This window comes from Micrasema longulum, unplaced genomic scaffold (genome assembly GCF_059751315.1).
Source record: "Micrasema longulum isolate JH-2025_06_02 unplaced genomic scaffold, ASM5975131v1 h1tg000997l, whole genome shotgun sequence".
Classification (NCBI taxonomy): Eukaryota; Metazoa; Arthropoda; class Insecta; order Trichoptera; family Brachycentridae; genus Micrasema; species Micrasema longulum.
Window position 1 is genome coordinate 530,459 of NW_028278185.1, and position 14,465 is coordinate 544,923.

The 14,465-nt window shown below is 30.4% G+C and overlaps 1 protein-coding gene across 1 annotated transcript in view; it reads right to left on the reverse strand.

Annotated features, from left to right (window-relative positions):
* Window positions 1-14,465, reverse strand: part of LOC148277664 (uncharacterized) — a gene marked incomplete at its 3' end in the record, with an annotated part of 500,737 nt that overhangs the window by 428,596 nt on the left and 57,676 nt on the right. The gene's annotated exons all lie outside the window — the stretch shown is intronic.

Consider the following 14,465-nt stretch of genomic DNA (forward strand, 5'->3'; position numbering starts at 1 on the left):
TAATTTTAGGATGTATTTTTCTAAAGTGTATTTGTGTAACTATATTTCTCTGTAAACAATATATGTATGAAAAAATAAACAAATAAAAAAAAAAAAAAAATTTTTTACGACTTTTATTGCCATGGGGTTGGGACTTATGTCTCAAATAATGTACAATAAACTAATTAATAAATAAATAAATTTTGTAATCAGATAAACGTTAAAAAAAAAACGCATTTTTTTTCTTGTATAATCCCATTATAAAAATCCTTTGTTAGAGAAAACCGTATTGTTTCATTCATTTTTATTATAAAATCATCTGATTTGCATAACAAAAATCGACATTGATATGTTCTTAAAACTCACCCGCAGGTGTTATTAGAGAGCTGTACATGAGAGACAGTCAGCCGCACGTAGGGGGAAATATTTTATATGCCCAATGCCTAAACAAAAGGATGTGTGGATATAGGCAAGCCCAATCTTCTAGAATCCCTTATTTGTCTATGTTTATTAAATGAAAAAAATACGTAATGTGAAAATAATTGTAAAGAAAAAAAACAAATATTTCACTAATGTATGTGAATGTAAACAATTTATAATTAAAACAAAAATAATAATAACGTTGCATTATGATCGATGTCAATGGTGAAAATAAAAAGTAAATGGAATTTTCAAATGGCAAAATAATGTTAAAAAGAGAGTAATATAATAATTGACAAAATCATTATATGTTCAGTGGTGCATAGGACATTACATTGGCATTTCAATGGCAGTGTTTTTGTCAATTTTGTTATCTGAAACGTAAGGTGGTTAGTCTTATTTATTTAAACACTTTATATATTTAAAACACTTGAGACCCACCTAAGCCTTTACTCCATACAGTGGAAAATTGTGTATATTTGAATTTAATATCTTATTTTAAGGAATCTGTTTTAGACAACAAAATTAAATTTGAATAAAATATAAAATATATGTGTAAAGATACTAATATTGTCAAGATTTTATACTTATATTGTCAAGATTTTTAAAAATAAATATGAAAATAAAAAATAAACAGTTTACATACATATGCATTAGGGCAGACACTTTTTTTTTATGCGACTTCTTCCTACCTACCCAAACCGTTCAATTTGAAAAAATCGTGTTATTTAAACATATTGTTAGTGTATTAATAATTTCACTATGGAAAACAATATTGATAAAAATATTTATTCTTTAAAAGCAAAAATTCACTAAATATATACACTATAATATGAAGAGAGAAGGGGGTAAGGAGGGGAGGAAAGATGGAGGAAAGAGGAAAAACTTGTATATTCACGTTTCCGGTGCCAGTACAACAACAATAGAATTTGCAATATTTTAACCAATTTTTCACGTCCCCTTTGCCTAGAATTGAACCCAGGAATTCAAGTATGGTAGGCAAATATCCCAACCACTACACTTACGAGGTGGATTTATTTCCCTCGATTTTTTTTACAAGATGTTCACCTGAGAGTAGCCATCGAGTCGAAAACACACGTTCTGTTGTGGTTCTATTTCACAAACATGCACGATGTTATGGTGCATGTCACTAGCATACGATGACCCTTTTAGCTTTATATATTCGCAGTGCTTCAGTATACGATTCATGCTTACATTTATTACAGTCATCGTCTATGTTTGTTGGAGATATTCATGGTACCTTGAGCTGCGTTTGGCAGGTGATTTAATCTCCTGACGACAGATACATAGGAGAACCGTAATGACTGTCATGTCAGCTTTGCTGGCCGCCGCCCAAGTAACAGAGGGCTGTTTACATATACATTCGTATGCAGGTATGTTCATTTTCCCTCTGTACCTTATCTTACCTTTCAAAATGAATAACTTTATTAAGCGGATCTAAGCATGATGAAACCTTCATTCGCTGTGAAACAACTTCTGTCTTGCTAAAGCCCCAAATTTGTGGTTGAATACATTACGGCGGCCTCCGTAGTGAAGAAGTCAAGACGCTTGACTCACGCACGGAAGGTTCCGGGTTCGATTCCCGGTGAGAACACAAAAATTTAAAATGTGATTCTGTGATGTAATTCACCACTGTTATTGGACCTCCTGGCCTGTTGTGGTGCAAAAATAATTCAAAATCAAAATAACATTTATTCTTTTTTTCTTCTTCCTCTACGTTAAGATCTGTTGATCTGTTATTGTCCGACATTATTTTATATTTTTTTTGTAAAAAAAATATTTGCGTTCTTATGATTTACATAAATATTTAATTTTGAGGGCCATTTTCAACGAGTTGTAAATAACTCACCATTAGAAAATGGAATAAGGTTGGGGTAGAGTGGAATTCGAACCACATGCCTTTGGTCTATGAGTCCAAGACACTAGCCACAGGACCACAATCCGATTCAAACTAAAGCCATACTACTAAGTTCATACTTAAGTCATTCCAAAGTCAACTAATTTATTTTTTCAATTCGTTGGTCTTTTGCAATTGTTTTGTGGCCTCCGTGGTGTAGTGGTCAAGACACTTGACTCACACACGGAAGGTTCCGGGTTCGATTCCCGGTGAGAACACAAAAAATTAATGTGATTTTTCTCAAGCCTGGGTGTTTTTTTATGTAATTAACCACTGTAATTGGGCCTCCTGGCCTGTTGTGGTGCAAAAATAAATTAAAAATAAAAATATTTAACAAAAGTGTTTTTTGAGGAAAAGAAAAAAATGAAAAAGAGAATGTTTTCACATTGGAAAAGTAATTGTTGACATTTTATTCGGAATGAAGGACGCAAGATTGACTTGGGAAAAGGCAAGATTCCTGGCTAGCGATAGGATCTCCTGATTACAATGAGAAATTAACATTTATCTTCTATTTTATCTACAAAGTAAAATTAAGTTTTCAGTATGAAAATTTTTCAATTTAATTTTTTTGTGTATTACAAAATAAAATATACTTATTCATACATATAAAAATAAATAAAATAATAAGTTATAATTAGGTTTATATAAAAATAACACATAAGTATACATAATATCCAGAGAATAATGTGTAAAAAAGTAAGAGAATCTTGTATCAAAAAACTCCCTCAGAGACGTGAAATATATCAATGTCCAAAGTAATACTGTTCAACATAGAGATAGTTTTCCCAACAGGCATAACCATTGGCAAGTTGGTCATATTTATTGGAATGTGAAACAATCTATGCTGACGTTGTCTAAGGTAATTATCCGGAACATAAAAGCCAATGCTCCGCATAATTTCAGGGCTGTTAATAATACCGCGCAACAATTGAAAGAAGTGCGTAGTTAAATACACATTTCTTCTGGTCTTCAAACTGCTGTAACCAAGCATATACTAGAGAAACTCAGTGGGATAAAGCCATGGATAATATCCGCACCCTCTCATGTAGAGAAACCGAATAAATTTCTTCTGAACCCTCTCCACCATAAGAGAGTACTTCAACTCACACGGTCCCCAAATCATCAAGCAACTCTCGAGTCAACTTCGCACCAACAAGTTATAAAGAATTCTCAGTTCTCGTGTATAGTACACAAAATGAATTCTAACTTCTACAAACTGTTTCGATCGGATCATGAAAAGTCACAGAACTCATAAAAGTGATGCTTAAATCTTTAACCTTCGAAGTCCGCCTAAGATTCTGGTCATTCTTTCTATAGCAGAAGAAAAAACGTTTTGTGGGCCCTGGTGAAAGACATAACTGAGCATTTTGAAATATTAAACAATAATTTATGACGTCTTCCCCATTCGGATAAGTTTATTATATACGCCTGAAGAGTACGAAAATCATCTAAAGATGAGAATATGCATACATTTTTTGCTACTAAATATTTTCAATTATAGGTAACCGACGAAGATTATTTGAATGTCCACGCAAATATATTCATTTTCGTACACAAATATCGGTTTTTCTTTATAGACAGTCAAAGATAACTCTGTTAACTTTCCATTGTAATCGGGGCCCTGACGGCATTTGGTGATTTTATTTATTTATTTTTATTTTCTTTTCATTTAAGAAATATACAGTACAGTTACATTGTTTTATATTTTACACAGTTAGACTTAACTCTAATGGACCAGTGAAGTTTCCATATTATATTATAATTATATGTAAGGTTATTAACTAAAGTACAAAAAAGAGAAGGAAAATAAACATAAATAGAAGTTGTTTAAAAATTAAAATTAAAGTAAAAAAAATGAAGAAAATTTATAAAAGTAATTAAAAGTTAAGAATTAAAATAAAGAATGAAAAACATGATTATTTGTAAAAATAAAATAAAATAATGACATTTTTTTAAAAAGGAAAAACATAATTACACTCATACATATTTTAAGGGATTCAAAGAAACAATGAGATGAATCCACAATGATGAGAAATGGTGATGTCCACATGCTCCACATAGAAGCGGATGTAGTAAAGAAAGGTGTTGATATTCTATCGACCATTACAAACATTCCGCTGGCTGCTCAATTTTTTTAATACAAATTTAAATCAAAACTTTTTCGTTATTTAAGTTCCATTAATCCAGTGATTGGTTTTTAATTGAGATCTTTAACTCCGCAACGACTGAAGAGCTGTAAAAGCCACTTAACTTGAACTCATTAAATAATGTTAAAAAATAGCTGTTCTTTTTGTTTCCCCTTTGATCGAATTATTTAGGACCCCAGCACCTACACTTCACAATTCTTCAATCAATGGACTGGTCTACGGTAACAAATAGTCTGAAACGACTGAGATTTCACATCGGGAGTGCACTTGCGGGAACAAGAAGGGTGTGGGCTGAAAAAGGAAATGCGAAAAATCAATGAGTTTCCACTCGATAGGATCTTTAATCACCCCAGAAGCCTGAAGCCTGATGCCTGTATGAGGTCCCAAGGGAATGAATTACGAATAGCTCTCGGAGATTTAAGCAAAAGACAACTCTCTCTTGTCTATTTGTTCTACCTTGAAATTTGTTTAAGCAGAAACAGGTTGGTGAAAATAAAGAAAACGCTGTTTAATTAAATATCACACCATTGTTTTAACATTAAAAACTCAATATTGTTTAGAAAAGTTACTGTTAAATTGATAATTTCAAAGTCAAATTTTAATATTTTGTTCAATTCGCGCTAGTCCTCTAAGGTACAGAAATAAAAAACGGGAGTCTATTTTTTGCCGTTATGAAATTAAAAATGCATAAATTATCGCAAGAAGCAATTATATACTAAATAAAACACTTATGTCCACTTTCGACATAAAAATGCCTTTTTAACACTTTGAGTACCGTCCAAATACACATAGAATTTACCCCGTGCCCGGCCCATTTTTGTGAAATTTCATGCTTTGTGAAGGGTTTCTTAAAAGTGTCATGATTATGAAAATTCTAGATTAAATCAATTGAAATTTCTCTAATTTATTTGAAAAAATGAAATAAATTATTTTTGTATGATAGTTTTGCCACCATTGGCCTTTATGGAGAGCCACATTACGCATTGCAATGTTCGCACATATACAATGCCTCACTCCTTTTTTTGGTGCTTTGTATCCCGGATCTGTGTAAACACGTGATTATAATAACCATGCGTTGTGTCCCGGTCCCGTGTTTTCACGTGGTTTACCAGCAACAAAAAAGTACTAATAAAAGTCACTAGATGTCAATAAAATGCAATTTTTTAGACAGCTGGTAAACCACGTGAAAACACGGGACCGGGACACAACGCATGGTTATATAATCACGTGTTTACACGGCTCCGGGATACAAAGTGTTAAGTTGAAATAAAAATCTGTATTCCAATTTGTTTTAATGAAAAAAACATTAAAAACGCTATTTTAATATGTACAATTATTATCAGAATAATTATAATTTTCCGTTGAAAGTTCTTTATAGATTAAAATTATCTCATTAGGCTTAAAATTTATTATGTTTTAGAAACAGCAAAAAATCTTGTTCTCTGATTATTTCGTGCAACGTGCCACCGGGTACACACCGTTTATATAATTCATATTAAGGTACATGTTTATGAATTATATAATATTATGATGCATAAATAATACAATAAGATCAAAAATAATAACTATATATTGCTCATTATATCATTGTATCATTGTCTTTTTTTACTAGGCAAAAAAGGTGATTACAAAATTGACGTTGGCAAGATGCTATCAAAGTATTATAATTTGGTATTTAATCAATATAAATATTTAAAACAATACTGCAAAATCGCCATTACCCATTCAATAAATTCTCTAAAATTCTTCTAAAATGCATTAATATAAACGTTTACACTAAAAAATGACTTTCTTTGCAATCGATTTCTTTTTATGTTGCCAACCGTCCCATTAAAGGTCGAAACTTGATATGCTTATCAAATCTTCTGAAAGCATCTTCTGTTTTCATACTCCAATGTCTAAAATAAGTAAATTGGTCATTTTCCGCCAAACTGCAAAAGCAGTTTTTTTGCAGGGATTTCTCTCTTTAAAAATTTTGGTAACCCAATATAATAATGTTTACATAAAATATTTAAAAAACCTTAAAAATATCAATAAAATAAAAGTTTTAAATTATTCAATACAAGTAAATCAAGTCTTTTTTGATAACAAAATATATAGAAAATAATCAACAAACACTTTTTTTGATACTGTTTTTAATCTCTTCGCTACTAAAACAGTACAGAATGAAAAAAGATTTGCATAGCTTAGCTCGAAGTCGTATGGATAGTATTCTTTTTATATGCTGGACAGAACTATATTTTGTCATATTTTTCTTTGCTACATATATCTACGAGTATTTTCTGTTTTTTAACTTTTGTGTTAATTTGTCTTCATTTAAGTGTTATTATTAGCTATGGCCTTAAATATACTAAATAAATTCGTAAAATGAAATTCGTAATTCATATCAAAATGTTTCACAATTATCAATATGATTTAATACTTTTGTTAGTTAATTAGTCATAATTTCACGATTTTTACGAGATAAAACTCGCCCAAATATTTTCGTTGTTGTTTTTTGACAGTCGATTAGTACAGTTAGTTTTGCAATCAACCTCAACTCGGTAAAACGATTTAAGCTGAATTGATTCCTTGATCTAACGGTATCCTTTAGGCAAAGCTACTAATGAATGTTAACGATTTGTAAAGCCTCCATTTAGCCACTGGCCAGTCGTTATCTGACCATTTCAGCTAGACAGAAAACCATCATACGAATATGTACTTCATTTACGCTCAACGAGATGGAATTCTTATTTCTCTATAAACACATTTACGAAAGTAAACATAATTTTACGTCAGCAGTCAGAACTTTTAAATATTTCTTTTTTTTTTTTTAAATTGCTTATGGTGGTTGAACATGGTGAATAAGTAAGAGTATAATTTTATTTCAGGGGCTTATATTACCTACATTGCAAAGGCACATTTTGTTGTTAAAGCGTTATTGATGGACGGCACAAGTGCCTTTCACAAATAAAATATTTTCGTATAATGAATCAAGTAACAACAAATATACATATATCAGTATATAAAAAAAGGCTGTATATTATGCACATAAAATACATGTTATAAGTGGTTCGTTAGAACAAGCGCCTTTAAAAAATTGGTAGTATAGTGGGTCATAAAATATTTACACAGAGATGATTTGAATTTACGGAGACTCGAGTTTAAAATGGCAATATAAGAGGACATTTTTATTCCCTAGTCTGTGTATACGCGAAATAGGTGAATGACAAAGATAGTTGATCTGAGAAAGGCTAAAATAATTTATTATATCAAGAGCATTTTGTCTGGTTCTGCGTGTCGTCATGTTAATGTTTATTTAATCCTGGAGCTTGCAATAATCGAATTGATAATGAATGATTTTATATACAAATGTTTGATCTGTTATCATCGAGCAATCCTCCAAAGTAAATTCATTAGAAGAATTTATCAAAGATGTGTTGTTAATTTCTTCTATAGGAATATGTTATTTGAGACAAAAATCATGTTAAAACTGTAAAACAAACTCATTAGTTTATTTTCGGTTTGCTAAATATTTACAGTAAAATAAATATACACAGTAGGGAAATAACCTTTGTTAAAAACTATTCGTTTAAACATCTCTTTGAATGTTAATTATTCAAGCGTAAAGTACGCTTTTAATTTTTTTACGCTGCGATTGATGTACTAATGCAGTGCCCTATTCACCAGGAGGTGCATAAAGAGAATAATGTTTTTTTTTTATGATTTCGTGTGGGTTGGATTCATCCCGACGTTTCAGCTACAGTTGCAGGAGCCGTCTTCAGGGTAAACAACGTATTATGTAAAAAAATACATTCGTAAAAAACAGTTTGTGCCGTGTCGCAATCGGCACTCAGTGTTTTGTATAAAGCAAGTGTATGGAAAATATTTTTATTTTTAAACCAACGAAACAACGTGATTATATCAGATATAAAAGAAACAATATTTAAATTTAAGACTATCATAGACGCAGCGCAGCGTTAAAAAAAAATGTATGTTTGTGCACTTTAAGAGGAAAGAAACAGCTTGTCTTAATAAAATTACGTTTGAGTAAAATACAGTTAAAATAATTAAGTGTCTGTGTTTGAACAGCGCGCCTGAATAATAGATGTGTCAAAATTCACGTCTTTCGCGTCACATAAAAAGAATAAGCGTATTTTTGTGCAGAAATGTTAGAAGTCTTAACTATATATTTTACCCATTTACTCGCTAAAGATAGTGACATGTGAAAGGTGAAGGCATGAGAGCTTTCTTTCCTCTTAGAAGACAAGCTAATAAGACACGTCACGTCAAGCATCGCCTATATATATGGAGTATAGCACTGCTGATTCTCTTTCCTTTGGAAAATATTCCGAGAATTCGTACGCCCCCGAAATAAAAAGAATTTCGCACGTTTTTATCATGTCTAAGGCCGGTTTTATTTGATATCGCGTGAATTTTTAAACCTACGTTAGTTCATAATTCATGTAATTTCGAAATTCATACTTCAATAGATGCATCATCGGTTAATTGGGACCATCGTTCTAAAAGCGAGGTTTCTATTTTTTTACAAAACATCTGATTATTTTACGTATTTGATATGAATGAGATATTTTTTTGACAATTTCATGAAGGAGTTTTTGGTTGATAGCTCTACTTTTTACGGTCTTCCAAGATTTTATTATTTTGACAGAATCAAGCAGTCAACAATAATTAAATAATAAAATAAAGATAAGCTTTTTAAACAAACCAACGAAGTTTCTTTAAAAAAATCATACATTTGAAATTGTGGTACAACAAAAGGGTGTGTTTGTGTGTATTTGTTTTAGAGTAAGTGTAGAGTTGTGAGGGTGTGTATTTGTGTTGGAATAAGTATTCAGGTGTGTGTGATATAATAGTAAGTGGAAATAAATTTTTTAAATTAAATTAAGGTTTGAGATAAATTAAGGCTATTTTTATTATTATATCAAATTTCTATTGCGTTTTATTGACTGGTTTTTAGTAATAAGATGATAACCGAATTCTGAGATTATTATTGAGACATTTTAAATGTTCTTTAATTATATTGTTTAGTGAACGAGAAGTTTTACCAATATGGAAATTTGTGCAATTTAAACTAAATTTGATCTCTTGAGGCTCAATAGAAACATAGCCACCTTTTTTACGAATCATGAGGGTGGTAAAATTAAGACGAAACTGTCAAAAAAAAATTTTTTTCTGCTTATGAAATTCTATTAATATTTTACTGTATTTTTTATTGAATAAATAATTTTACAGAGATTTAAATGACGATTTAAATTTTTAAAACAAAATTATTTTATGATAGATAATCTTTCACTGAGTTTATTTATTCAAATTTTTTCACAAATCAATTATTTTTTATAAAATACAAAAAGTTGCATAACTAAGCGCCATTTTGAGTAATTTAAACTCGAGGATTTTTGACATAAAAAAATACAATTAAAATTTGAGGAGAAAATGCTATCTGTTGCTTTTACTTTTATTTATTTATTTATTCAACTTTTTGTACATAATTTTATTTGTACAATGGCGGACTTATTGCCTAATGGCAATTTTTTCCAACCAACCAATAAAATAAAATATTTATTTTTACAATTCAAGTTACAGAACATTTTTAATTGAAAAAAAAGATATTTAAAAATATCAATTCACGTATTTGTTTATAAATAACCTTAAATCAAAACTTTTACTCAATGGAAAAAGGGAAAAAAAATGAAAAAGGAAAGGAGGAGAGATTAAGGAAGAAAAAGGAGATATTTCTTCAGACGTGATTTAAACAGAGATAATGAAGTAACATCTTTGATGGTGGATGGAAGATAATTTCACAGTCGAGCTGCATGGACACTATATGAGTTAGAGTTGCTTCTACAGTAGAAGAATATACTAAAGATATGTTAAAATAGTATTTCCAGTGAAAAAAATCATTTACAGGGTTGGAAAAAAATATATACTTTTACTATGTGTTGCCAAGGACGATAGAGAATATATAAAATTTTATCTGTATGGTATAAAATATTCCGTATACAAAATAAATATTCATATACTTTTGCCAGTAATCCAAGTGACGCAACATTTATGTTAAGTATTGTAAGGTTATTGTTAATGCATGAAAAAGCTCCAGGGTAAAGTTCACAACAGGTTTCTCAGATCACAGCTGGGCCTTGCAAAATAAGAAGTGTGGGGCAAGTGCTTTTGCCGATAAGCCTTCATCGTCAATTAGCCTCACCGACCTTACAAAGCTCCGTAGAGAAAAATACATGTAGGTGCTACGAGACAATAAACTTAACACTTTTATCCCAATCTACCAAGCTTTAACAAATTTGTCTCTACCTATATGCCTGTAGGTGTTTTCAGGAACATATCCTTGAATAAAAGTGGTATTGTAGTATACGTTTTGAAATTTACAACATTTTCTTCGAAGTTGCGCTATACGGACATCGTTGAGTAATCGTCATTTCGTTTTAGACGAGTATGACACTAGTTGTCCCATAAATTACTAGGCGGTTTCGAGCTCCTTGTACATTCCACCATCCATAGTTAAGTTAACTTCCGAGCATTTTAATCTGCTACGCTTACGGGTTTATTATTATTTTTATTATTATTTAAAGAGCACATTATTAAAATATCTAACAAAGCTGTAAAATTATTAGGAATTGTACTTAGAACCGGAAAAGACTTTAATAATATAAACACATTAAAATATCTTTACACATCTATAGTTAGAAGCCAACTAGATTATAATTCTCCAATATGGTCACCTTATCAAATCACTTTCTCAGATTCTATTGAGAGAATTCAGAAAAAGTTTCTTACATGTATTAATTTTAAAATAAGTTTTCCTAGTGATCAATTTAATTATAACAAAAATTTAGACTCTCTTAAATTAACAAAATTGCAAGAACAAAGAAAATCGACCGGTCTTACGACTTTATATAAAATAATAAAACCAATGTTTGATCTACTGAAATTAATTTCATTTTATGTACCACCTAGGTTAAGCCAAACATCTACAATATTTTATCGTCGAAATTCTCGAACGGTAGCTCAATATAACTCACCTATTTTTAGATAACAGAATACCGGGAATGAATATGGATCATATTTTAATATATTTAGTTTATCTCTGCCTAACTTAAAAAATAAAATCAAAAAGAGCAAATCAACTTCAGGAGATTGGGTTGGAATAGTAATAATTTGATTGTATAATGTATATTGTTGTTGTATTATTTCAATATATATGTATTTCAAGTAATTAATAATGTGTATAGTACGAGTTTATTAATATTTAACACTCGATTTTTATTTTTTTTATTTTTAAGCACTCTTTATACCACATATATGTTAATGGCAGATATGCCGTGTATAAATAAATAAATAAAATATCATTTACGTTAACAAAATCTTCTTGTGACAGAATTGAAGAAACATATAAGTCAAACATAGATACGCTTTGCAAAGTGGCCACTAAAACTTGCAAATAATAAAAAAAAACTCCTGTTTAAACATTTCCCTACTCAGATATTCTCTATTTTTGTTGAAAACTTTGAATTTTAATAAATTATTCATGAAAAACCCGTTGTACATTTTTTTATTTTTGTATTTTTCTTTCATGGCCGATAAATCACCCGTCGAAGCCCAAAAAATCCAAAGTTTCCAAGCCAACCAACAAATTTGGCGAACAATATTTCTAAATTATGTCATATTTCACGCATTTGTATACTCTCGTATGCTAAAATAACGTCCCATTACCGTAAGAGTCACAAAAATGCCGTCGTTCTAAATTTGGGTAAATATGCCTCGTGTCGGTATGGTAGTAATCTGCATTACCGACATGCCTGTGGGTAAAAATTCCATGGCAGCAAAATAACGTTGACCTTACTTGACCGTAAGCGGAACTGTTTGGAAATTTGGCGGTATTTCGGAGACAGGGTATAAGCAAAGGACAAAAGCAGCGTCGTTAGTCGGGGAGATTTTCAGAGGTGTTTAAAGCGCCCTTGAAACTCTATAGCAAAGTATGCTTTATACTGGCAGAATATTTACCTTCGAATATTTTTACAACCCTAAGTAATTCATTTTGGCTAATGTCATTGCAGGCGAGAAAGACGAGGAATTTTTTTGGCACATATACGAGTATTATTAAAATGCTTGAGGTCCCGGGTTCAATTTCTGTGAAGGTTAACAGGAAGTATTTGTTTATAAGGTGGTTATTCACTGCAATATTTTACTTGCCGGGACTGGCACCTGAGGCGCAAAACTGATCACTCTACCTTTATGTGACATATAATTGAGATACCCTGCGTTTCTTTACAAATGCAGTGCCCTATGCACCATTTAATAAGGATAAGCGTTTAATGGTAATTATACATCCATCACACAATTCTGCTTGTAAAATAAAACCTGTACCTTCGAGCAGTTTTTTCAACTCAATAGCTTCACAATGTAAAAATCCTCGAAAAAAGATTCAGGAAAGACAAGTCCACCTTATAGCAGGGGCGAACCGTGTATTAAAGCAATTATGCGCAGCTTATTATTATATTTGACTATCCGTAATAATGCTTTACGGTAACTTTATTTACAGAAAAACAAACAAACATTGTCACCATTTGTATTGTTCTCCAAATATAAAAATATTAATTAAGCGCACTCAGCGCCACCTATGAGCCAAGCCGATTACTACAGCTTATTTTTTCACACAAATAAGTGTACTATATTTTGAACATATTAAATCCAGTTGCGGGATTTTTCTCCTTAAGTAACCTTGCAATTTACACAAATTCTTTTAAGATTCTTGATTTAGAAAACAGTATTTCATAAGGACTATTGTTTTTTGGGATGATACTTTTGACAAATGACCCGCAACACATGTGGCGCTCGATGCGGCTATTTTTGGCTTTATTCATTTCTAGAACCAATCGGCCAGTTGACATTTCAATCGTAATGAGAATACCTAATACTTACTGAATTCATTGTGCTATTTTTTATAAACTTTTATTTAAGTTATGTGTTAAATTAACGGATAATATATCACGAAGTTACGTCGTTTGAGTTGATTTCATAGATGAGTATTGTTTTATCACACAGAACCACTATAACTAGGGACGAGGTTGTCAATTTTGTTAAAGTTCGAGATTAGCATTTAGCAAAAATTTACAAATCTGCTTTCCGTCCATACTTTTACTTTTATTTGCTTTTTATATATGCATCTTGATATTTTTATGTTTTTTCATTATGTATTTTGGTATTATTTAATTAAGTACCTACCTACTAATATTTGGCATATGATTTGTTGCTTCTATTTCATATATTTCTTACTATAGTTTTGAGTGAGTTTCTAAAAAAAATATCTCAATTATGTTTTTATATATATATTCTTTTTCTGTTGATTTCTATGATACTCCATGATTTTGTTTTTTTTAATATTTTTATTACTACTATATTTTACTATTATTTTGTTGATTTTAATGATACAATTATTTTGTTTATTTGATTATGTGTGATTCTTAATTTGTACAATTTATATACTAAAAATTATTTCTGATTATCTTTTTTGCATTGAATTCTTCGAAATTTTATTATTTATCACTTCTATTTTTCTAGATTGTTATTCTATTGCATCACATGTCATTATTATTTAATATAATTAATGTTACTATGTATTTTTATTGTTATTTTTTTATTTAATTTTTTGTACATAATGTTATTTGTACATTGGCGGACTTATTGCCAAATGGCAATTTCTTCCAACCAACCAATAAAATAAAAGTTTTATTTTAAAATTCAAGTTACAGAACATATTCAATAGAAAAAAAAGATTAAAAAGTTAAAAATATATAAAAATAGAAATAAACGTATTTGTTTATAAATTACCTTAAATCAAAACTATTACTCAATGGGAAAAAGGAAAAAAGAAAGGAGGAGAGATTAAGGAAGAGAAAGGAGATGTTTCTTCGGACGTGATTTAAACAGAAATAATGTAGTAACATCTTTGATGGTGGATGGGAGATGATTCCACAGTCGAGCCG